General features: G+C 36.1%; 1 protein-coding gene across 9 annotated transcripts in view; it reads right to left on the minus strand.

Moving 5' to 3' along the window:
• Positions 1 to 27,513, minus strand: part of FOXP2 (forkhead box P2) — a 632,418-nt gene that overhangs the window by 111,360 nt on the left and 493,545 nt on the right. The window lies entirely within an intron of this gene.

Genomic DNA, 27,513 nt, shown 5'->3' on the forward strand with positions numbered 1-27,513 from the left:
CACTACCTAAGACTATCACCCTAATGCACAGCCTCTGAAATAAGTATGCTCTTTCAAATGCCTGGACCATGTATAGAGGGAGAGAACTTAATCAGAGAAACTGCCATTTTTTCATCATTGGCAAGAGGAAAATGGGATACACACGACACTGAGAAAAATTGCTGCAAATATATGTGCACTTTTGGTCACTGCTTTTTGATGAAGAAAATATTGTGCATAATAACTCAAGAATGAATTTAACATAAATTATATTTGCATGAATTATGTTTATTCATATGGTCAGATACATAATGACTTGCTTGATAAATGGCTGATTAGTCTTATAATCAGCCCAAGTGAGATCTGCTTCAAAAATCTCTCTCCTGAGGGCATCTGACTTTCTAGATATTTTGTGTTTTGTCTTTAAACAGTGAAACGTTGCTAGATTTGAGCATCTCAGTTTATTCCCAGCTTCAAGTCTGCAATCTGGGCACTGATCCCTCCAGACTTCCTGCATCTGGGATGTCTAGAAATACTGGACAATTACTCACCACAAACCTCAGAGTTCCTAGAAGTACAAGTAAGTGGGCAATGCAATACCACTCCAAGAAAAGGGGATTTCATAAGGAGAAAGCATTTCAGGGGAATCATTACTTCTTTCTTTAATAATATGAGAAACTATATTATTTTCATAATATGAAGAGAAATAATGACTGCAGATGTCAGCAGTTTTAATCACTGTGTTTTGATCATGAGATGATGCCCTTCCCCCGAGAGTTCATGAGATGTTCAGATGTGGAAAACATCTTCAATATTTAGGAAAAAAAAAAAGTTGAAATATTCTTCTATTGTTAGGTAGCCTCATATGGCAAAACTGGCCTTATTTTTTCACTTCATGTCTTACTTCAGTAACAGTCTGTATTCTTCTGACCAACTCCTTCCTCAGACTGAATAAACTGTCACATATTCTGGGACGTTTCCCCTGACTAACCCTTGCTCTGAACGCCTAGTTTGGATCTGTAGTCCTCTTTTACACCCATATCAACCTGCATCCTTCTGTATCATTGATTACACTGTATTTTAATGATCAGGCTCTTTGTCAGTCTCTACACTTTCTTTTTTGGCTTTCCATATTCTGACTTCTTGGAGATTAGCCCAATGGGTGTTTCTTTTCTTGCAAGGCTAGGCAGAATACCTGCTCCTGACCTGACATTCACTAATAGTGAATGAAAGAATGAAGTCCTTACAAAGCAATTCATCTCTATTATATAACAACATAAAATATCTCTAGTCACTGATATTTGGCATATTGATATTTCCCAGGTGGCACTAGTGGTAAAGAAACCTCCTGCCAATGCAAGAGACATAATCTGGTTTCCATCCCTACGCTGGGCATGACAGCACACTTCAGTATTCTTGCCTGCAGATTCCCAAAGACAGAAGAGCCTGGCACGCTACATACAGTTCATGGGCTTGCAAAGAGTCGGACACAACTGAGGCGACTTGCATACATGCGTGAACCTTTTGATATTTGGTATACTGGGTGTCAAATATGGTTCTTGCTCTTGCCACTACTGTAAACTCCTTTCTGGAAAGGAACTAAATCAGATTCTAAAAAATGAATCTTCAGTGCTTTTAGGTGGAAAGTTTTGACATCAGTATTATTTCATTGGACCCATAGATCTGTGTTCAGGTACGTGTTTAGTACTATTCTCTTTCTGTTCACATAATGAAAAGGGTTTGTGGGTCCAAGAAAATAGAAAAATTAATATAGAGATGTAGTGTTAATTACAGTATACAAAGTTAATATTGCAAAGCCTGAATAAGTGAGTATTATAATTAACTTAGAGAAATTAAAACAGCATAGGATTTCTACTTTTATCTCAATACTAGGCAAGAATGACCAATTACGGCAAGTACTATACAATCAATTTTATGAAACATAAGGGTGCCTATTCCTTATTCTGACTGTTTCCTCATAAGTTCATTATGTTATAAATAATATACACTTTTTTTTTTTTTGCAAAGATGAACTGAGTTTTAATGGTTGAAGTACTGGATTTGAAATCACTTTTTTAAATAAAATGTATATGAGGGTACAATGTCTGCCACTTCTTGATTTTGACTTTTACTTGTTCTGCAAGTAGTCTACAAGTTTACCTAAATTTATATATTCAGGTACATACAATGGGAATTTAATTCTAGTTGCTGGAATTTAAAAACTAACTAAAACATCAACTCAGTCTTTAGCATTTCATAGGAGTTGTACCCAAACAGAAGATGCCAATACTGTGATTTATTTCGACATATGGAGCTTCCCAGGTGGCTCAGATGGTAAAAAACCTGCTTGTAATTCAGGAGACCTGGGTTCAATCCCTGCATCAGGAAGATCCCCTGGAGAACGGGTATATCCCCTGAAGAAGGCAACCTACTCCAGTACTCTTGCCTGGATAATTCCATGGACAGAGGAGCCTGGCAGGCTACAGTCCATGGGGTCACACAGAGTCAGACACGACTGAGTGGTTATCACTTTCACACACATTCCTATGAAAAACAGACTTTTCTTAAATACCTGCCACCTTTTAGAGGCTTTCAGTGAAACACTGGAAGGAAAATTTTTGCTCCCCAGTCCTGTGTTTAAATAACTCCATTATTAGAATTGGCTCTCACTTGTTCCTGCTGACTCAGATGGTAAAGAGTCTGCCTGCAATGCCATAGACTTGGGTTCGATCCCTGGGTCACAAAGATCCCCTGGAGGAGGAAACAGCAATTCACTCCAATATTCTTGCCTGGAAAATCCCATGGACAGAGGAGCCTGGCAGGCTACAGTCCGTGTGTTCGCAAAGAGTCATACACGACTGAGTGACTTTACTTTCTGTCTCACTTCAGTTCAGTTCAGTCACTCAGTCGTGTCCGACTTTTTGCGACCCCATGAATCGCAGCATGCCAGGCCTCCCTGTCCATCACCAACTCCCGGAGTTTACTCAAACACATGTCCATTGAGTCGGTGATGCCATCCAGCCATCTCATCCTCTGTCGTCCCCTTCTCCTCCTGCCCCCAATCCCTCCCAGCATCAAGGTCTTTTTCAATGAGTCAACTCTTTGCATCAGGTGGCCAAGTACTGGAGTTTCAGCTTCAGCATCAGTCCTTCCAATGAACACCCAGGGCTGGTCTCCTTTAGGATGGACTGGTTGGATCTCCTTGCAGTCCAAGGGACTCTCAAGACTCTTCTCCAACACCACAGATCAAAAGCATCAATTTTTCAGCGCTCAGCTTTCTTCATAGTCCACATCTCACAACCATACATGACCACTGGAAAAACCATAGCTTTGTCTCATTTACTAGTCTGTTTTTGCAAACTTCTAGTTTATTTAGTTTATCTTACTCATTTGCTTTATGTATAGATTTTGTAACAATGAAAGAGCTTCAAAGTTTGAATACTCAACACAATATCTTTCCCTGTTCAACCCTACACTCGATTTGCATCTATTTGCTATGCTTGGTAGACATAAAGCATGGATCAGGTAGCTGAGGAAAATGTGCAAAACTACCAACTGTGATCGACAGCTTAATTAAGTTGAGGATGAAGTCAGTAGTCCAATTCAGATGATTTGCCTAAATGGCACCTCCCATTAGCCCCACAGGATACTTAGTAAACTTAATAGGTAGACTTTCATTTTTTCTTAAAGGAGTTTGCATTCTATAAACTTCAGCATATAAAGGAATATGTAGAATTTATATGAATATTGTAATAACAGATTATTGAAGAATGCATGCTAATACATATGGATAAACAGGCTAAATTTTGATATGTAACAATAAGTCAACTATGTTATCACTTGTTTTTGAAATAGGTGTATATTTATATCTTGTTTTTCATTTATTTCATAAAATAAATCCTTTGAATTTTACCTAATAGTAATGCCTACAAGGTAGAGATGAAAATTTTTTAAGATACATTATGTTAAAATCCTCATAATATTTAAAGAAATATTTTGTCAATGTGCAATAGGTCAATTGATATATATTTACTTTTAGTGTCTACACTTTTATCAGTCAGTCAGTCAGTTCAGTCGCTCAGTCATGTCCGACTCTTTGCAACCCCATGAATCGCAGCATGCCAGGCCTCCCTGTCCATCACCAAGTCCTGGAGTTTACTCAAATTCATGCCCATCGAGTCAGTAATGCCATCCAACCATCTTATCCTCTGCTGTACCCTTATCCTCCTGCCTTCAATCTTTCCCAGCATCAGGGTCTTTCCCAATGAGTCAGTTCTTCACATCAGGTGGTCAAACTATTGGAGCTTCAGCTTCAGTATCAGTCCTTCCAATGAATATTCAGGACTGATTTTCTTTAGGATGGACTGGTTGTATCTCCTTGCAGTCCAAGGGACTCTTAAGAGTCTTTTCCAACACCACAGTTCAAAAGCAATTCTTCAGTGCTCAGCCTTCTTTATAGTCCAACTCACATCTATACACAACTACTGGAAAAACCATAGGTTTGACCAGATGGACCTTTGTTGGCAAAGGAATGTCTCTGCTTTTTAATATCCTGTCTATGTTGGTCATAGCTTTTCTTCCAAGGAACAAGTGTCTTTTAATTTCAAGGCTGCAGTAACCATCTGCAGTGATTTTGGAGCCCCCCAAAATAAAGTCTCTCACTGTTTCCACTGTTTCCGTATCCATTTGCCATGAAGTGATGGGACCAGATGCCATGATCTTAGTTTTTTGAATATTGGGTTTTAAGCAAACTTTTTCACTCTCCTCTTTCACTTTCATCAAGAGGTTCTTTAGTTCTTCTCTGCTTTCTATCATAAGGGTAGTATCATCTGCATATCTGAGGTTATTAATATTTCTCCCAGCCATCATGATTCCATCTTGTGCTTCATCCATTCTGGCATTTTACATGATGTACTCTGCATATAAGTTAAATAAGTTAAATAAGCAGGATGACAACATACAGCCTTGATATACTCCTTTTCCTATTTGGAACCAGTCTGTTGTTCCATGTCAGATTCTAACTGTCATTTCGTGACCTGCATACAGATTTCTTAGGAGGCAGGTCAGGTGGTCTGGTATTCCCATCTCTTTAAGAATTTCCCACAGTTTGCTGTGATCCACACAGTCAAAGTTTTTGGCATAGTCAATAAAGTAGATGTTTTTCTGGAACTCTCTTGCTTTTTTGATGGTTCAACAGATGTTGGCAATTTGATCTCTGGTTCTTCTGCCTTTTCTAAAACCAGCTTGAACAAGTGGAAGTTCATGGTTCACCTGCTGGTGAAGTCTGGCTTGGAGAGTTTTGAGCATTACTTTACTAGAATGTAAATGAGTACAATTGTGCAGTAGTTTGAGCATTCTTTTGCATTACCTTTCTTTGGGATTGGAATGAAAATTGACCTTTTCCAGTCCTGTGGCCACTGCCAAGTTTTCCAAATTTGTTGGCATATTGAGTGAAGCACTTTCACAGCACCATCTTTTAGGATTTGAAATAGCTCAACTGGAATTCCATCACCTCCACTAGCCTTGTTCGTAATGATGCTTCATAAGGCCCACTTGACTTCACATTCCACGATGTCTGGCTCTAGGTGAATGATCACACCATCGTGGTTATCTGGGACATGAAGATCTTTTTTATACAGTTCTTCTATGTATTCTTGCCACCTCTTCTTAATATCTTCTGCTTCTGTTAGGTTCATACCATTTCTGTCCTTTATTATGCCCATCTTTGCATGAAATGTTCTCTTGGTATCTCTAATTTTCTTGAAGAAAATTTTCTTTCCCATTCTATTATTTTCCTCTATTTCTTTGCATTGGTAACTGAAGAAGGCTTTCTTATATCTTCTTGCTATTCTTTGGAACTCTGCATTCAAATGGGTATATCTTCCCTTTATCTCGTCTTCTTTTCTCAGCTATTTGTAAGGCCTCCTCAGACAACCATTTTGTCTTTTTGCATTTCTTTTTCTTGAGGATGGTCTTGATCACTGCCTCCTGTACAATGTCACGAACCTTCGTCCACAGTTCTTCAGGCACTCTATCAGATCTTCCTTTGAATCTATTTCTCACTTCCACTGTATAATTAAAGGGGATTTGATTTAGGTCATAACTGAATGTTCTTCCCTTGTGGCTCAGCTGGTAAAGAATCTGCCTGCAATGCAGGAGACCTGGGTTCTATCCCTGGGTTGGGAAGACCCCTGAGAAGGGAAAGGCTACCCACTCCAGTATTCTGGCCTGGAGAATTCCATGGGCTCTATAGTCCATGGGGTCGCAAAGAGTCAGACATGACCAAGCGACATTCACTTTCACTGAATGGTCTAGTGATTTTCCCTACTTTCTTCAGTTTAAGGTTATCTTTGGCAATAAGGAATTCATGATCTGAGCCACAGTCAGCTCTTGGTCTTGTTTTTGCCAACTGAATAGAGCTTCTCCATCTTTGGCTGCAAAGAATATAATCAATCTGATTTCGGTATTGAGTATCTTGTGATGTCTTTGTGTCGTCGTCTGCTGTGTTGATAGAAGAGTGTTTTTGCTTTATTAGTATAATTAATAAAGCATAGACTATTTGCATTGCAAGCTACTTTACTGCAATCTAGTGCATTTGAATGCTAGCTAAATTCTCTTTAAATTTTAGTAATTAAATATGATATCTCATGGTTTATAACAGCATCTCCAAAAAATTAGTTACAGGAAACTTGAACAAGAGGGGATCTGAGGCCAAGTGAATTTGAGAAATGATTTATATGCAAAGATTTAAAATGCATTTTGTCACATGATTGGATTATCTAGAAACATACAGATAGTCTGTAAACAGGAAAAAGTAACATTTTGAACAGTCAAAAAAATGCAAGTTAAAACAACGATTAGGAATTAGTTTTCACTGATTACATTAGGGAAGACAAAAAAAGATGTTCTTCAACATTGGCAAAGAAAGGGGGAAATGTTCATGCCTATATATAGAATGGGCAAGCTAGGCTCATTCTTCTCTACATTTGCACTAACTTCTGGCTGGGGGTATGTACCAAAAATATGTTCACATTTTGAGCTAGTAATTCTTTCATGAATGAAATCTAAAATAAATAAAGGAGGTCAATCTACACACACACAGCAGTCCAAGAAGCTGAAGTTTTTGGGGGGCTTTTTTTAGATATACCTATATCTATAAATCTATACTTTTTTAATTTATTTTTTTAAAAATAAACTTTTAAAGAGATATGCAAAAGTTTTATGAAAAAAATGTTTGAAATTATTTAACATAGAATTGCATAGTAAACTTTAAAGTCTCTAAAAATATCTGGAAATAAAACCAAAGCAGGAACTATTCAACTTTATGTTTTTTAACAGTCAATATTCTGAACTTATAGAATTTCTTGATATAGGACCCAAGGAACTGGACAAAGGTATTCATAACTCAGTGACCATAACCAAAGACAAAAAAATACAGACACAGATGACCCTAAAATGTTTTATCATTCAGTCCACAAAGCTGAACTCCATGTCTCAATTTGTTGCGAGGAAAGATGAGAGCTAACTCATTATTTGAAGAAACCACTTGAAGTGAATGGACATTTGCAGAAATATCAAACTGATGTCAATGATGCCAATTTTTAACATAATAGATGCTGCATTACTTTCATCTTCTCAGATATGTTATTTGTACTTCTATTATTATAATATCCATTGTTCTAAGACAACATATCCTTAAATGTAGAATCCTTAATAGTCCAAAGAGACAGGTTAAAAGTAGTTACAGACTATTATTACCACTACTTGAAAGTAAATCTAGAGAAGAAAGACTAATCAAGAAGGAGGGCAATATTTACAGATTTGGATTAAAACAGATCAGTAAAGAAAATAGGGCCTGATAGTTTCAACAGAAATGAGGAGTGATGCTATCTCATGAGAGGTGAAGTGGAGAATATAAATTAGGAATAACCATTTGTATCTGCTTAAATGAAATAAAAAAGTCTTCCTAAAAAAAATACAGCTTTTGAGGGAACTATTATTTTCTATGGTATTATTTCATTTAAATTGCACGTTATTTCATTTTAAATGAAATAATCAGATCTACAACAGATTATTTTAGTGGTCTAGAGAAGCACATATCTAAACATGAATTTCAAATAATAAAGTAAAAATATTACTGATGGGAATAATACAAATGAAATTTAGTTTTAGAATTACATATATAATAAAAGCCATGTCTCTAAATAATTTTTCCACCAAGAATGCCACATAAAAGAAAATTGCTACTTCATGTGATCATAATTTCAACTTAGAAAAGACTCCTTGCAGTCCAAGGGACTCTCAAGAATCTTTTCAAACACCACAGTTCAAAAGCATCAATTCTTTCGTGTTCAACCTTCTTTATGGTCTAACTCTCACATCCATATATGGCTATTGGAAAAACCATAGTTTTGACTATACGGACCTTTGATGGCAAAGTAATGTCTGCTTTTTTTCCCCAAAAATATAAAAGTAAACAAATATATCTAAAAGAACAAGCAAAATTTGTGTTCTAAAAGAGATTTTGCAAATCTGTAAGCCAGAGTGGATTCTCCTCTTCAGATAGGGGAATGAAGCCTCAGAGTCCAGGAGATGGCATTTTGTAATATTGACATATACATAGCAGGTGATAATGAATATGCACTGCCTATATGTATTATACCATTAACATATACACAGTTCAGTTCAGTATAGTTCAGTTGCTCAGTTCTGTCCGGCTCTTTGCGACCGCATTAACCGCAACATGCCAGGCCTCCCTGTCCATCACCAACTCCCGGAATTTACCCAAACTCATGTCCATTGAGTCGGTGATGCCATCCAACAATCTCATCCTCTGTCATCCCCTTCTCCTCCTGCCCTCAATCTCTCCCAGCATCAGGGTCTTTTCAAATGAGTCAGCTCTTTGCATCAGGTGGCCAAAGTGTTGGAGTTTCAGCTTCAGCATCAGTCCTTCTAATGAACACCAAGGACTGATGTCCTTTAGGATGGACTGGTTGGATCTCCTTGCAGTCCAAGGGACTCTCAAGAGTCTTCTCCAATGCCATAGTTCAAAAACATCAATTCTTTGGCACTCAGCTTTCTTTATAGTCCAACTTTCACATCCATACATGACTACTGGAAAAACCATAGCATTGACTGGACGGACATTTGTTGACAAAGTAATGTCTCTGCTTTTTAATATGCTGTCTAGGTTGGCCATAACTTCCCTTCCAAGGGGCAAGCGTCTTTTAATTTCATGGCTGCAATCACCATCTGCAGTGATTTTGGAGCCTAAAAAAATAAAGTCAGCCACTGTTTCCCCATCTATTTTCCATGAAATGATGGGACCGGATGCCATGGTCTTTGTTTTCTGATGTTGAGCTTTAAGCCAACTTTTTCGCTCTCTCTTTCACTTTCATTAAGAGGCTCTTTAGTTCTTCAAATTCTGCCATAAGGGTGGTGTCATCTGCATATCTGAGTTATCGATATTTCTCCCAGCAATTTTGATTCCAATTAGTGCTTCATCCAGCCCAGCATTTCTCATGATGTACTCTACATATAAGTTAAATAAGCAGGGTGACAACATACCCTCTTGATGTCCTCCTTTTCCTATTTGGAACCAGTCTGTTCCATGTCCAGTTCTAACTGTTGCTTCCTGACCTGCATACAGGTTTCCCAAGAGGCAGGTCAGGTGGTCTGGTATTCCCATCTTTTTCAGAATTTTCCACAGTTTATTGTGATCCACACAGTCAAAGGCTTAGGCGTAGTCAATAAGCAGAAATAGATGTTTTTCTGGAACTCTCTTGGTTTTTTGATGATCCAGCGGATGTTGGCAATTTGATCTTTGGTTCCTCTGCCTTTTCTAACACCAGTTTGAACATCTGGAAGTTCATGGTGCTCGTATTGCTGAATGAAGCCTGGCTTGAAGAATTTTGAGCATTACATTACTAGCATGCGAGATGAGTGCAATTGTGCTACCGGTAGTTTGAGTAGTCTTTGGCATTGCCTTTCTTTGGGATTGGAATGAAAACTGACCTTTTCCAGTCCTGCGGCCACTGCCGAGTTTTCCAAATTTGCTGACATAGTGAGTGAGGCACTTTCACACTATCATCTTTCAGGATTTGAAATAGCTCAACTGGAATTCCATCACCTCCACAAGCCTTGTTGGTAGTGATGCTTCATAAGGCCCACTTGACTTCACATTCCACGATGTCTGGCTCTAGGTGAATGATCACACCAACGTGGTTATCTGGGACATGAAGATCTTTTTTGTACAGTTCTTCTATGTATTCTTGCCACCTCTTCTTAATATCTTCTGCTTCTGTTAGGTCCATGGCATTTCTGTCCTTTATTGAGCCCATCTTTGCATGAAATGTTCCCTTCATATCTCTAATTTTCTTGAAGAGATCTCTAGTCTTTCCCATTCTATTGTTTTCCTCTATTTCTTTGCACTGATCGCTGAGGAAGGCTTTCTTATCTCTCCTTGTTATTCTTTGGAACTCTGTGTTCAAATGAGTATATCTTTCCTTTTCTCCTTTGCTTTTCTCTTCCCTTCTTTTCACAGCTATTTGTAAGACCTCCTCAAACAGCCATTTTGCTTTTTTGCATTTATTCTTCTTGGGGATGGTCTTGATCCCTGTCTCCTGTACAATGTCGCTACTATGTACAAAAGAGATAATCAATAAGGACCTACTGTATAGCACAGTGAACTGTACTCAATATTCTGTAGTAACCAACATGGGAAAAGAATCTGAAAAATAATGGATATATATATGTATATGTATAACTGAATCACCTTGCTGTAACACTTGAAAGTAACACCACATTGTAAATCAGCTATGCATTTGTGCTCAGTTATGTTTCAGTCATGTCTTATATAAAACAAAAAATTAAAAATAATAAAATGTACTATTGATTTCTGGTTTAGTATAACAGACTAAGCACCCACGTCTACCTTCTTTCTCTACCTTTGTTTCAAAAATTACATCAGGGCTGGGAAAGTAAAATAAAAGGTGTCAGCTAAGGACCAGAAAGTTTAAGAAATCGGATATAAAGTGAGCAGAGGAAAGGTCTGGATTGACAAACAAAAGAATATGGAAAAATGCAGCCCCAAATGCCAGGAGTAAACTGTTACTTCACACAGAACACAAAGGGCAAAGGTGGGCCATGGTACGTTCATCAGGGGAGTTAATTAAAATCTACCGCTGAGAATGCACAGGCCTGCGAAGCACCTACTCCTCTCACACCTCTCCAAGTCACAGAGCAAAACTTCTCACAGAAACTGCTTTTGCCCTCAGGATAAAGTCTGAGAAAAGCATTATCAGTCTAAGAAAACAAGCTGTCTGGAGAAAACACCAGTATGGTTGTAGGAATGCAAAAGGTAGGTAAGCAGAGCAGAGTTGAGAGTTAACTCCGAGACTCAATTACAGACTTCAAAGTGAAGAGGGGCATGAAAAAGGAGCAGCAGCAACTATGGGGGCAATAAAGTGAAGACTTCAAAGTGCAGTCTGCCTTCAACACATTACTGATGATTAAGGGAAAAGTTTATTGTTGAAAGAAATCTACACAACTGGGCAGAAAATTTAAGATATTTAAGCTTATTATTTAAGTAATTAACATAACTACTAGAAGAACTCAAAATAATAGCAGAAATAGACTCTAGGTTCATACACCTCACTACAACTGACACATACCCGAAAATCTTTCTAATGACAAATCTAAAGCAGTAACCACCCACTTATTTATTGTCCGTTGCTCTGGAAAAGCAATTCCCTTCACATTCCAAAAAGCAACAGTTGGGAAACTATGAATGGTAAGTTTCTAGAAGGCAGAGACTATCTAATTTTCCATTTTCAAGAAAGCTAAAAACACAGAAACTAGAAAAGGTGTTTTCTTCTGGAGCTGGGGGAGAAGAGCCATTTCTCATCATTTTGGACTCTTTTTAAATGTTGTCCAGGCACTATTTAATTTTTTAAACTATTTTTAAACGGCTAATTCAACTATGGGACTAAGAGGTGGTTAAAAACTGAAGGGGATTAAAACAAGTATTAAAGACATTTAAAAATGAAGATTAGAACATCAGAATCATCAATAAGACACTAAAAATGACACACGATTCTCTCACATTCACCTGATAAACCAGCAGTTGATCTGAACTTGGAGAACTGCACGAAACTAGTGAGAGAATGTATCCTCATCTTATACGGGTATAGAAAACACTTCCGTATTTCTACCCTTGCTTATGCCTTTTCTCAACTATTTTATTTACACATTGTTGAAAACAATGGCAACATAAATCAGCATAAGCTAAGTTGAATTAATCACAGCTTTTCAATTTTAAGAATTACTATGCTTATGTTTTTAAAGTTGGTCCATCACATAACTGAAGTTGGAATTTAGTAATAACTCAACACCTAAAATTTAAAATTAATTAAATAATGAGTACCTACCAAACTTAACATTTAAACAGTAATAGCTTGAAAGGCTTTAAAAATACTCTGACTGGTAGCACTTTGTTAGTAAAATTGCCTTGACTAGTACAAACAATGATTTATAAATGCATTGCAATAATAACAAATTTTGTACTAATTCAAGCAAAATTATTTATGGTAAGCAATAGACTGTTAAAATATATTTAAGCATTAAATAGAAGAATAAGAATATGAACTATTGCTTGAAATCTTGACATCTTGAAATATTTCAAATGACTGTTCTGGGGAAAGCTCCCTAAAAAATTCTCATTTAAGATGAAAATATTTTTCATCTGCTGATCAAATATATACAGTACCATTTCATGATTAAGAAGAAAAATAATTTGATATAATATACAGAACAACTTTACTTAAAACATTAAATAAAATTTTAAAAAAAGTTAACCATCAACACTATGACAAGTCACTATTAAATATATTATAAGATGCAAATATTTTAAAAATATATGTGCATATTTAATACATGAATTGAAGTCATCAAGCATTCAGTAAAGTGTCATTTAACAAATGATAATAAGGTATTTATAAATGCAATCTTGGTAAAAAAGTACACATCACCAAAATTACTTCCAGTAACTTGTACTGTATAAATCTTTTCTCTTCCTACATTCCATAATTTTTTTTTATTCCTGAAATACTTCAGCACATATTATAGACTAAGAGAAAATATTTTTAACATCATATTATAAGTACAGTTTTTTAAGTTCAACCATCATAAATAAGTTGATATTCATGAGTTGCCAGGTAAAAAATTCAGCCAAGCAAGTTAGTTGTATTTTGTAGCCAAAACTCCAGTAATATTATATTTCTGAAACTATCTTACTCTTAAATCTATTTTACTCAAAACAACTGGTTGGTGAAGACACAGTTTTGTGCTTCACACACACTACAAAACAGTCAGATAAATAGCTAAAACTATGCTAAGTATATTCAATACAGCATAAACTGGGGCAGGACCTAGGATTCTGTATTTCTAACAGATTTCCCAGTGATGCTGTTTGCCCAAGGAACATACTATGTAGGGAGATTCTAGATTAAGTGTTTCCTAATTGTAACTAGGGCTTTCTAGGTGGTGCTAGTGGTAAAGATAGAGAAGGCAAAGGCACCCCACTCTAGTACTCTTGCCTGGAAAATCCCATGGACGGAGGAGCCTGGTAGGCTGCAGACCATGGGGTCGTGAAGAGTCAGACTTGACTGAGTGACTTCACTTTCACTTTTCACTTTTATGCATTGGAGAAGGAAATGGCAACCCACTCCAGTGTTCTTGCGTGGAGAATCCCAGGGATGGGGTTGCACAGAGTCAGACATGACTGAAGTGACTTAGCAGTAGCAGGGGTAAAGAACCTGCCTACCAATGCAGGAGACATACAAGATGCAGATTTGATCCCTGGGATGGGAAGGTACCCTGGAGGAGAGCATGGCAATCCACTCCAGTATTCTTGCCTGGAGAATCCCAGGGACGGGGGAGCTTGGCGGGCTATAGTCCTGGGGTCTCAAAGATTAGTACAGAACTGAAGTGACTTAGCACACAGCACAATCATGACTAATCCTCTGAATCATCCAGAGTACTTTGCAGAAAAAATACAGATTTTCTGACTTTCATTGAAAATAATAAATCTCCATGCATGAGTGAGACCCAGAAAAATGTGGACTAGATGGCTAAGTGTGGGAAACACTGATTTAAAGACTGTTAAAATTTGACAAAACCTTCATTCTTTAGTGTTTTACTATTTTCAACAATGTTTACATATTTCAGAAACTTTTCATGGTCAGTAAGAAAAAATTACCATTAGATGGCATATGGAGACTATCCTTTGTCATTATGTTTTCATTCAAAACTATACTTCCTTCCTGATTCTACAAAGAGATATTTAAATGAAATACTATGATTGAGAAAAGAAAAACAAAATGCCACAGAAACAAAACAAGGGATATAACTCTTTAAAGCACCCACTGTATGCCAGCCCCTCTGCTAGATGCATGTGTACACTCCACATGTGCTGCCTGGAAAAATGAAATGGAATTCCTCCAAAGTCATCACAATCTATCAAAGAAAAAGATGGGGCAGCTCTCCATCCCATAGACCTGCTCCCATTTATCTGAATGGTAAAAATCTGCTACCATACAGATTTTTACGGTAGCAAGATAAAACTACTTTATCCAGGAGGTGACAAACTCCAAGAATTATTCTATCCCAGAGAGCAGAGAGGAGGGAGAGACTAGAGTGGGTGAAGGTATGGAGGTAGGAAATGCTTGAGGCACATTTAGGGCAGAGTGAATATTTTCATTATTTTTGAGAGTCAGTTAAAAATAGAGACTAACAAGACACACGGTAGGAGAGGGGAATTTTAGAAAAACACACTGACTCAAGAATGCCAAGTAAGTGTTTTGACTGTCAAACAGAAGAGAAGATTTAACAAGACTAGAAGATTTAATGAGAGTCAAGTGTTGGTTCAAGAGAGATAAGGAAATGTAAACTAACTGAAGAAATATTGAGAGTTGCCAGAATTGGAAAAAAAGCAAAGTTTTGAGAGTATGAGTTGGAACAGTGCCTGGTGTTTGCCATTCTTTTTGTATTCTTGTCTGAAGTGGGTGGAAACGGAAATCCCTGGCTTATAGGAAGTGGAAAAAGTGAAGTCAAGGTGTTCAAGACAGCTAAGATGTCTCAAATATTCAAGCACTCTTTTAACATGGGGGGTGGGACAGAATCTTTTTAAAATAATGTTTGTAGTGGGGTTATTTGAAAAAAAAAAAGAAATTCCCTGGTGGCATAGTGGATGAGAATCTGCCTGCTAATGCAGGAGACTCTGGTTTGATTCCTGGTCTGGGAAGATTCCACATGCCAAGGAATTCCACACCCCAGTGCCAGAACTACCAAACCCGTGCTCTAGAGACCATGAGCCACAATTACAGAAGCCTGTGTGCCCTAGAGCTTGCTCTCTGCAACAGAAGGCTAACCCCTGCTGGCTGCAGCAAGAGAAAACCTGAGCAAAGGAACAAAGACCAGTGCAACCATATATAAGTAAATAAACACATAAATAAATAAAGATTTTAGAAAGCTAAAAACCACCAGAAAAATGCCACAGGTGGTGTGAAATAAAAGAGCGATATTAGAGGCAGACAGACCCAAATTTGGATGTTGGCTTAATCCCATCTTCTCTGGTGGTTCAGACGGCAAAGCGTCTGCCTACAATGTGGGAGACCCGGATTCGATCCATGGGTCAGGAAGATCCCCTGGAGAAGGAAATGGCAACCCACTTCAGTAATCTTGCCTGGGAAGTCCCATGGACGGAGGAGCCTGGTAGGCTACAGTCTACGGGGTCGCAAAGAGTCAGACACGACTGAGCGACTTCACTATGCTCAATTTCCTCAAGAGGAAAAAATAGGCATAGGTAGGCACAATAAAAATTACAGGATTTTCTTGGCAGTTCAGTGGTTAACTAACACTCCATGCTTTTCACTGCAGGGAGCACAGGTTCCATCCCTGGTTGGGAAACTAAGATCTCACATGCTGGCTATGGCATTGTCGGAAAAAAGCAAAACCAAACAAACACACAAACAAAAAAACAAATATCACAGCAATTGTTTTCCATACGGTAAGGAGTGGGCTTGTGCCAAAGTGACCATAATGCAACTTTGTCTCATAAAACCTGACATATTTTATACTTTCACCAACCCCCCAGTGATGGGCAAAACAGAAAAACATTTAAATTCAGTTTGCAGAGCAAATTTGCTTTGTATGGAATTAAAAACTAAAAAAAATAAAAGGGTTTCATTTTCAGTAAGTATGATAAAGGAATTCTTCCATCAAAAGTTACAGAAGTTGGAGAGAGCATACTTCCAATCATCTACCACTAATTTCTGAAATTTTACTATTTAACATCCACTTTGTAAAGCAGAAAGATTTGCTGTTGGAAATGGGCTTCAAAAGCAAGGTCTCTTTTGAAGTCTGTCTGTTGAGTCTGTCTTCCTTCCTTTTTTACTCCCTCCCTTCCTTCTTTCCTTCCTTATATTGTTTTCCTCCTACTTTAGCTTTGATTTTTGAACAGAAATGTTTTTTGGTTTAGGGAAACATTACCTTGTCATATCTTTGTATCTATACAGCATATACTAAATTCAGGATTAAGCAGGGGCCTATACGTCTAAGAGCAATTTCAGTGGTTGGTTTATTGGGTTGCTCTTAATAGTTAAAACTGCCAATACAGTGAAAAAGAGACTATCATAATATTTATGCATACATTTCACTCCAGTTGCATGTTCTCTTTTTACTAAAAAGGTTTTTCTAAAAAGTGAAGAGCTATATTTTATTAATAACCAAAAATTAACTAATTACATAAAAAGTTCAAAATCTTCATGTATCTAAATGTTTCATAAAATAATTAATGTTCTTCAGATTTATATTAATCCACCTTAAATTCTAAAGAAGGAAAGAACACTCACACTGTGATTGTTATTAGAATCTCTTATAAGAAAATAGTTGCTAAGTTTTAACTCTAATGAGTAGCTATTTTGGTTAAAAATATCATAAAGTATAACAGATACGGTGAGAGTAAATTGTCATAACTTGAAAATTTTAACAACGATGAATATACCCTTCCCTTCTTTCATATAGTTTGTCCAAGCAATAGGAATCTCTAAAAGGTATCATGGCACTGTGGCAAAGGGACACAATGGTGGTCACACGGCATAAACAGATTTAGTAAATAATATAAAGAGAGGTACTAACCTAGCTATGAGTTTACTCATCTTCAAATTTCTGGCCATTTCAGATGAAAGTGAGTTTCTATTTCCTTTAAAGCTGTATTAACTCCATTTGTGCCCTTGAGGCCAGCACTCTCCCCCAATTATCTTTCAGACCTTGTTTGAACTCTATTGTTTTCCTTCTTGCTTTTTAAATCTTTTCATCTCCACTGCCACCTCTCCCCAAGACCCTCCCTCAATTCTACCCCCTCAAGCCCCCATCACATCATCTCTCTATTAATCAGTAATTTCCCCCAAAGGACTAGTACACTACTTGCTTACATATAGACTTATAGTCACCACTCAAGTGACTGCCATGGACTATATTCTTTGAAAACACTCTTAGCAAATCCAATCAGTTTGTTTATGTCTCATTTCATAGTCTTAAAACCACCTCTCAGGCTCTGACAAGCTTTCTAAAAAATCTCTTCTAGTGTTTGACTGCAGGCTCCTCCTCCTTATCTCCTGTCACACAGACTCACATTATTTACTGATTATGCTTTCTTTCCTCTCACCTAATGTCTCATCTTGAGAATTCTCTGTGGTTGTCTTTCTTTTTGCAATTTTCTTCAAAACATTGAACTCTGATCTCATGCACATGGTATGACTTACAAAGATGAACAATTTCCAAGTCATTGCTGTCTGCTGAACATGGATATCGTCCCAGCAATGTAAATATACCTCCCAAAGAACCTTTATCACCTTCAACTTCCTATTGTCCACCATCAAATCTGCTAGTCTTTCTGTGTTCTAGTTATCACCAGGCTCCAATTTAAACAAATACAAATATCCAGGCACAAAATACCAGCAATCTCAATATTTTTGTGTTCCTCCAAAAAATTGTCAACATACTTTTTATATCAAAGTGCTGTATTCTCCCTTAAATGTGTCCCCTTATTTCCTTACCCTGTCCTTCCCATAGTTAAAATTATAATTTTTAAATTTTTGGACAATATCCTCTCACCTAGACACACAAACTCCAATATTTTTCTATTTCCAATTACTTCTTACTTTTGCTCCCAAGAAAGAAAGAAGAAAGTGAAAGATGGTCGCTTAATCATGTCTGACTCTTTGCGACCCGTGGACAATAGCCTATCAGGCTCCTCTGCCCATGGAATTTTCCAGGCAAGAGAACTGGAGTGGGTTGCCATTTCCTTCTCCAGGGGATCTTCTTGACCCAGGGATTTAACTCAGGTCTCCTGCATTGCAGGTAGACTCTTTACCATTTGCGTCACCAGGGAAGCCCCCACAGATATCTTTAGATAGCCTATTTATGTTATATCAACTTCATTGCTCAAAATCTTGCAGAATACTTAAGGATCTTCTAAAAAGTCACTTCAAACTTCTAATCCCAGTTGTGGTCCATTTAAAGACTGCAATTCAATTAAGACTATTTAAAGATTGTACATCAAGCTTTCCCCATAATATTTTCCAATTCCCCAGATACATTATGCCCTACCTTGAAAACCACCTAACTTTTTTTTTTTTATTATTCCCTTTCTTTTCTACAACTTAGCTTACTCTATTATCAATCCCTGGAATGTGCTCTACACTTCTAGTTTGATCAACTTCTGTGTTTTTGTTTTGTTTTTTCCCTCCTCAAAACTTTACCTCAAGTAAACCTCTTCCATCTCAGTTCAGTTCACTCAGTCGTGTCCAACTCTTTGTGACCCCATGAATCGCAGCACGCCAGGCCTCCCTGTCCATCACCAACTCCCGGAGTTTACCCAAATCCATGTCCATCGAGTTGGTGATGCCATCCAGCCATCTCATCCTCTGTCGTCCCCCTCTCCTCCTGCCCCCAATCTTTCCCAGCATCAGGGTCTTTTCCAATGAGTCAGCTCTTCGCATGAGGTGGTCAAAGTATTGGAGTTTCAGCTTCAGCATCAGTCCTTCCAATGAACACCCAGGACTTATCTCCTTCAGGATGGACTGGTTGTATCTCCTTGCAGTCCAAGGGACTCTCAAGAGTCTTCTCCAACACCACAGTTCAAAAGCATCAATTCTTTAGCGCTCAGCTTTCTTCACCGTCCAACTCTCACATCCATACATGACCTCTGGAAAAACCATAGCCTTGACTAGATGGACCTTTGTTGGCAAAGTAATGTCTCTGCTTTTTAATATGCTATCTAGGTTGGTCATAACTTTCCTTCCAAAGAGTAAGCACCTTTTAATTTCATGGATGCAATCACCATCTGCAGTGATTTTGGAGCCCAAAAAAATAAAGTTTGACACTGTTTCCACTATTTACCCATCTATTTCCCACGAAGTGATGGGACTGGATGTCATGATCTTAATTTTCTGAATGTTGAGCTTCCATCTATCCATCTTCAATTCCTTGGTACAATCATTAAACCTCTTTTCACAGTGTGCATTTATTTTTCAGCCCTAAATTATGTGTTTTCCATTTTCATAGTGTATACTTTTCAAATATAGTGATCATTATTTTGCTGAAAATTTTTGTAGCATGGTGAGTTATACATAGGATATGCTCAGTGAATATGTGTTGAATAGAACTGAGTGTCAGGGACTGTGTAAGAATAATTCCAATTAATACAGACATACAAGATCAAATAGTGATCAATGTAGACTACATTGTTGAAAAAGTATTCATGTGGGGTAGTAATTGAGCTGGACTTCACATAACAAGTAGAATCTGATTGGTTGATCAGAAAAAGAAGGAGGTTACAAAACAATAATAGCACAAGAAAAGAAATACAAAAAAAAAAAAGGAATATTGAATGTTTGCAAACAGAAAGGAGATATATCAGGCAGAATACATTTACTTGTGAAATAATAGAGGATAAGCTAGAGAAAGGAAAAGAGCCCAGTGGTAGGGGCACATAACTGCAAGGCTTAGGTTTGTAAAGCTTTATCCAGTGGACACTGGGAAGTCATTAAAAACAGTACACAAGTTATGAGGAAAGAGAAAGGAGCAATTATTTATCCTATGATGATATCAATAAAATAGAGTCTACATCCTAATAAACAATGATAGAATTGATCGTTCCAGACACTTTGTAGGACTTTTCTAGAAGCACAATTTCTCACCAAATTCTTATCTCTGTACTCATTTCTACAGCTTTAAGTAGTCAATTTACAACAAGTGCTATGAATATATTTTACAGGATCAAAGTTGTATGTTAGTCATTTAGTGTTTTCATCTGGTCAGTTCAAGCACCCATTCTGAGCTTTGCCTATTTAAGTGGTTCTGATATTTCAATATCAGACTTAAAGTACTATATTGTCCCCCTTTTCTTTGTATTTTAAAGCCAGGATGACTCATTGATCACTTATTTTCAATTATTAAGACATAATATTTTCTGACAGATAGCAGACAATCTAAAAAGCCAACAAAATTCTATTATTTAGCAACTGGCCTTGCTTGAATGTGTAGGAAATAAGGGAAAATAAAGAGAAAATGTAAAAGATTAAAACTTTGGAAGTATTAAGCATATTCTTCTAAACATTAGCAAGTAAATTAGCAATATTCTTTAAAACTTTAAAAAATAAGTCTTTTTTTGTTTTGTTTTTTTTCCCCTCTTAGCTGAAGTCCTAACAAAAGAACAAAAGCAATAAATCAAGTCTGGGAATTTGTGATTCACTTTATAACATTTCTGGGAGAATCATTAAAGATCTTTGAATTTTTCTTTCCTAAAACCTCAACTTATAAATAGGATTATCTCATAGACCTGATTGAGATGTTAACAGTGTCTTCAAGAAACCACAAGTAGTCGGGTAATATGCACAGTAATTTCAAAAGTGATCATTAAACTGATCTGGTTTTTGAAAACCTATGATCAGTACATGTGATTAGCAAACATTTGGAAAAACTGAATGGTGTCTTTCTTTGACAGCTATGCAGAATTAAAATTAAAATACACATATGTATAATATTATACATATGAACTGTGACTCATGTTTGACAAAGAACTGTCAAACCATCAATAGCTTGCCCTTAATTCAGTGATTAATGGAGAGATATAAGGAAAGTCACTTAGATTCTTTAGTTTTCTCAACTGTAAACCAAAGGATTTATAATAATTCTAAAGGCTCCTTTAAGCTAACATGTCCCATCAGTCATTACACGGCTGAAATGCGTGTTGTTTGGACACCCTGTCCTCTTTATTTTGGTGATGCACTAGCAGGGCATGACCCCTCTAATAAAGCAGAAGGACTACATGCATAATATACAGAAAGACAAGGTCAAACATGCAAAAAAGGATGTTTCCAGCCTCAATATGTAAAAAAATAAACTTTTCACTCTTTTTAAAATTTATTTATTTATTTATTTTTATTAGTTGGAGGCTAATTACTTCACAACATTTCAGTGGGTTTTGTCAACTTTTCACTCTTAAGAGAGTATGAGATATGCAATTTATAAGTAACATGAGCTGAAGGAGAAACAGTGATTAAACAACAGTACACATGTTAATTCTTTATATTTCTTTTAATTTTATATTGGTTACTGTTAGGTAGTTAGAATAGGAAAAAGGAGTCCAGAATGGCGGTGGCTAAAAGACAAAGAAGGGAAAAGCCCGCGAAAACAGAACAAAGGAAGTTCTGAGGATCGGAATGAGGACCACAGGTAGAACAAACAGAACTCCTGGCTAGCCCGATTTACACAGGGCAGGTCCAGGCGGAGGAGAAAAAAGATATAAAAAGAGGAGCCAAAGGGCCAGGTGTCTCTCTGTCTGTCTCTCGCTCTCTTGCTCTCTTTCTCTCTCTCTCTCTTTCTTCTCTTCGCATCTTTTGGGTCGGCATGCCCTCATGCCTCCAGGATGTATTTTCCTTTATTTTCTAAATAAAACTGAGCTGTAACACAGAGCTGTAACACTGATCTGTCCGAGAGCTGTGACACGATCTGTTCCAGGGCTGTAATGCTGGTCTGTGACTTCAAATTTTTGTTGTGACGAGACAGAACCAAGGAAATTCCACACTCCCCCAACAGTAACCTTTGTATCAAAAAATATTCACTAGGTTTGCATATATAACATTAAATTCTTAAACCTTTACACTTATTTATCAAATTTTGATATTACTTTGCCAACATTCTTTCTCAAATTACACAACCGTATGTGAATTTATGAATCATGCTTACTTTAATAAGAATTTGTCTCCAATATATTTACCTGAGACTTCCTTTTCATTGTAGTATCTCTTAAGAATACTCTTAGTAAAGAGCACTTAAGATCTCTCAAGATCTCTTGAGATTTCTTACTCTCATTTTATACAATCTGTTGTAAGCCCCACTAAATATTCTACACAAAATTTCTAAATTAAAATTAAGATATTATAGTTATCCTGGAGTGTGATGTTACAACACACAGAATCTGAGTGGTAGATTACTTCTGCCAATATTCTAAAATATCTCCCACTATCTCTCTTAAGACAGAACAGGAAGCTCCCTGCTAGAATGACAATGACAACTTCAGGGAAAAGAACTTAGGAACATAGTTGCAAGAGTATGAGCATTTCATGCAGCTCTTTAATGTTAATTATGACAGAAGTTCCATCTGGAAAAGCTTAACAGACATTGTATAAGACTTTATTCTTTATTTTATCAGTAGTGTGAATCTATTTGCACCAAATTTATTATCATTCTGATAAGGAATATAATTAACTGAAGTAAACAAGTACAATTTCATCTAAGTTGTATGGTGCATTGTGTGCTTAAGCATGACTGAATTATGGTATAGTAAGCTTTCTGAACTCTACTGGATAAAGGTTTAAAGTACAGTTTCATGTTTATATTTAAAGTACAGTGTGCAGTTTCAGGTTTATATTTGAATGCCATTGGGAATCATGTACTGCTTGACTTGACATCCTAAGGATTAAACATATGAAAAATTTATTTAGAAATACTTTTATGTAAATATATTGTTGCATGAATGGTGCCAATAATAAAAATGTGATTCTGTAATTCATCAATACTGTGCATAACTCATTTTACCTAATGAAAATTTAAAATGTAAAAGATTTAACTGCAAAAGAAGAGAAAGAAAAATGAATTGTAGATAGAACTCAATTTAAAAAAAGAACATTCTTTTCCATAACTGATCTTTTAGATGTGTATGTGTATGTACACTTGTGTATGTATACTTGTGTATGTGCATGTGCTCATCGGGTGTGCAAGTTTACACACTAGGATGACTTGTTTTTGTGCCTCTCACTGACTATGCTACAATAAATGATGTAGAAATATACAAGGAACAGAAATACAAGTAACAAATATAGAATATACAGTTTATCAATGATGTTAAGAAATATGTAAGAACTATAGAATGAACTGTTAAAAGTTAATGCTTATTATATTTCATATTTGTAGAGACTATCACTAGTAGCTCATTACAAACAACTTTAAATGTGAAAGCAAAAATACAGTCTGCTCGATGGGCACCATAAATTCACATTATTGCCACATACATATTCTAGTGTGTGTATCAATTTATTTAATGAAAAATATATTAACAACAACAAAACCAGATAACTAAATAAATAATCTTTTCATCAGCCCCTGATTTCTGCTATACTAATGCTTTGGTGAATCATCAAGGGGAGTAAATTATTCATTATAAATTTCAAAGAAGAGTCTTCATTGAAAAAGCTCTGCTACTGGTCCTTCTTGGAACCAACATCAAGAGAATTCATGGCAGTCTCAAATATTGCAGTAAAATAGAAGGTGAGAGGCAAATTACTCAGGAGAGGTGTCTAGAATGAACTGAGCTCAGGGAGCTACATCCCAGATGAGTGAGGTGTGTAAAGATAATTATTAATATCTTGAGTTACACTAGGAAAGAAAAAGATTAATCAAGGAGTTGCATACAAATGTCAGTCAAAGCTTTAAAAACTGAAATCTTTATTCGCTTTCCAGTGGAAAACCTAGAAGGCTTTTAATAGTAGCTCTAAATACAGTCACTATAATATAGCATATTGGCATTAACAAATCATTTGTAATATAAGTGTTTGAAATATTTGATCATCTTAAGGTTTATTTCATTTCAAAGGACTTAGTATAATATCAGTCCTATTGTAATTACTCAAAATAAAATGATGAATTAACAAATCTGATCTGCATTGCTTCAAAATAAATTCAGACTTATACTAACACACATTCACACTAATAACAAGCAGTTACATCTTGCAATATAGGTTTTATAGGAAGGACTTTCCAAAAAATTTACCACAACATTATCCCATCTGGTTAATTGTCTCCAGCTTGTTAAAATTATCAACACCACTACTAAGTAGTAATTTATCTCTAATTCTTGGTTAATCTCTGCTAATACATTTATAATAGAAAAGGGAAGAAATTAATTGGTGATAAACTGGTACTCTACATGCATTCCCTGACTCCTTATTTTCATGTGTTCTGGCTGGATACAGACAGCTGATGGTATGATCACTTTTGCTAACAATCTTTCCCCAGGACTTTCTTTGACTGCCAGAGGACACCATTTAGGTCCAGTGAGGCAGGGTTCTTTCTCTTTCACTTAGTTTAACAAATCACAAAACATTTAGATAACTGAATTTTGTGAGTGAAAAAATTAGTGTGTGACTTAATGAGTATTTTCCACTCAGTAAGCAACATTCCCATCTTGGTCATAGCATAAGTTAATATCCAAAACCTCCTGCTTAGTGTTAATACCAAATATCAATACATATTTAAATTTATGTCAAATAGAATTTCCTCTTTGGTCCAAGCAAGAGTATATTGATGATACCATAGATACTGAGTCAGACATCTACTGTATACTTTCTGTGTGTTAGTCATCATGCTAAGTAGTTTTTGGGTTATCAAATGTAAACGTATTACCACTCTGTGAGGTAGATATTATCTACCTAATTTTACTATCTGTCCTAATTTTACAGATTGTGAACATAAGGCTAAAAAAAGTCAAGTAATTACCCAGTATTCAATTTAGAAAGCTGATGCCAGAGTCCACAGGACAGATTATTTGGTACTGGCTAAAATTTATGGAAAGCCTAAAAAGACAGAGAAATTTGGAACAGGAAAAGATTCTTAAAACCATCAATGCCCTCTTCTCCTTAATTCTTCCAATCCACAATTCCCATCAAAATGAAACATTCAAGAGGCAATCATAATAGAGTCAAGATCTGTAGAGGAAAAGACCCTAGGTGGTCAATGTAATTTAATTTGAATGTGATACATAACAGCTAGACCAAGACCAACCAAGTCTTAGCTTTTAATTTACAGATCTGACAAATTTTGTTCATCAAAATATACATATAATCCAGTGGTAAAGGTTTTGAAATTAAGACCCCAAAGACAAAGACTGAGCATTCTGCATAATTGCCTTAACAGTTAGAGCCAACAGGCAGAGTCCTATGTAAAACAGTATTCTTATAGGTGTAAAAATCTGAAGTAAAGACTATCTGCAGGTAGGTGCTAATAATGGCATTCAGGCAGATCAAGTGTCAACAGGGTAGATCTCTTGAGGAGTGAACTTGGGTTACTACCATGCGGCGGGGAAACCAAAATTGTGAAATTTAGGACTGTAGCCAGGGAAAAAAGAAAGGCATCAATACTATTACTAAAGTCTGCAAGAAAAGTAAACTAAAGATTTGCCAGATTAGAGTTAAATATATGCCATTTGAAAAAACGGAGTGTGAAAAGCAAGTATTGAAAAGTAACCTCTTACAGTGAAACTCACTCTCATATTCATGTCTTTTAAAGCCAGAATTCAATGTCTTTCTCTTAAAAAATTCAAACTTATAATAAGAACATTAAATTGTTACTCTTAGAATATTAAATATACAACCTATGGAGCCCAAAGATTTCCTAAAAAAAAAAGGTAGAAGCAGTTTAAGATTTATAATTTTTACGTAGAGATGATATAAGTAATTGTGGGTACAATTACTACTGCCCAGAATTGCAATGAATTAGTAGATGCACATTATACATAGTCTATCAGTGTAATCTCTAGTAATCTCATGGTGTTCAGACTTACTCAAGTACCACCCCAGCATTTTAGTATCAATAAAATTTAACAAATACTAAGAGAGAGAGCCATGTCCATCAAACAGAAACTGTCAACTACAAATAATAAATAGTTTTTTAGTTTGCATCTGGATTTTAAATCACATTATGTAGCCATTTTAGCTCACAAAAAGTTTGTATCTAATATAATAAATAAAGGAAATAAGCCCCTACTTAGTACTGAATGTTTCCTTGGTGTTGTGAAGTCCAAAGCATCATTTGCAAAGTCACTCAGTGACTAATCTGAAATATTAAGTTTGGTGCACTTCAGGGATGGGAAACACCTGATCCATGCACTGTCATGCTCTCTACCCGACAACCACAGAAGACCTCACTAATTTATGCTGGCTTTCTTTCTACCTTGTAGACCAACTATAGTCTCAGATACATGGCATAATCTCAGGCTCTTGTTCAACACAGTATTCAAGGCAGTCATGAACGATGTGGTATACCCCTGGGAAGACAAATACATTGGTGATCTCACAGACTTGGGCTATAAATTCAGGCTTGCCATTGAGGAATTGCATGGCACTTGTGAGCCATTTACTTAATTTCTCCACAGTTTGTTTTCATTCAGAAAACATTTCAGTGAAAAGATATAATGCTGTAGATTTAAATTTCTGTCAGTAGACTAGAGAATAATATTTTAAAGGTAGAAGCAGATTTACATAAAGAACTAACTATTATTAGTTAAGCCATCTCACTCTTCAGGCTAAAGAAAACAATTTTTCCATTGAGATTATTTTAGGAAAAAGTGTTACCAATTAGGAATACTGCCTGCTTAATTTTTAATGCAGCATTTTTAAAGTACATTTTTAAAATCTTCTTTACTAAGTTAAAATACATAGCTGTTTTTGAAGGTTATTTTTCTTCAAAACATACAGCGAAAACTTAGGAATTAAGATTATTTTAGTTTTTCACATAAATTTCCATAGTTTGAGCAAAACTTGCCACTACTTCTTAATATTTGCTATTCTTTCAAAAGTTATTACTATTATTAGGAGGACAGCACTTTAGAATTGAAATGAACGAAACCCTAAACTAAGTAATTTCAGACTATTATAAATCCTAATTTCATATATAAATTTTATTACCAGTCCCCTGCATTCATTATTTCCATAAAACAGTATACTATTGCTTTTTTCACTTGTATTTTTGCTTTGCATCTAACATTTTAAAAAATGTCTAAGGACTATATATTTTCCACAAAGACTAGCATTCCATGTTAATCTGACACTATTTTTATTGATAAAAATCTTTCTTTTTTTAATCAAGGTATGAAATTCGGTATTTCTGTTTTATTATTTGCTTATGAGTCTACAA

Source organism: Muntiacus reevesi, chromosome 6 (genome assembly GCF_963930625.1).
Source record: "Muntiacus reevesi chromosome 6, mMunRee1.1, whole genome shotgun sequence".
In the NCBI taxonomy this organism is placed as follows: domain Eukaryota; kingdom Metazoa; phylum Chordata; class Mammalia; order Artiodactyla; family Cervidae; genus Muntiacus; species Muntiacus reevesi.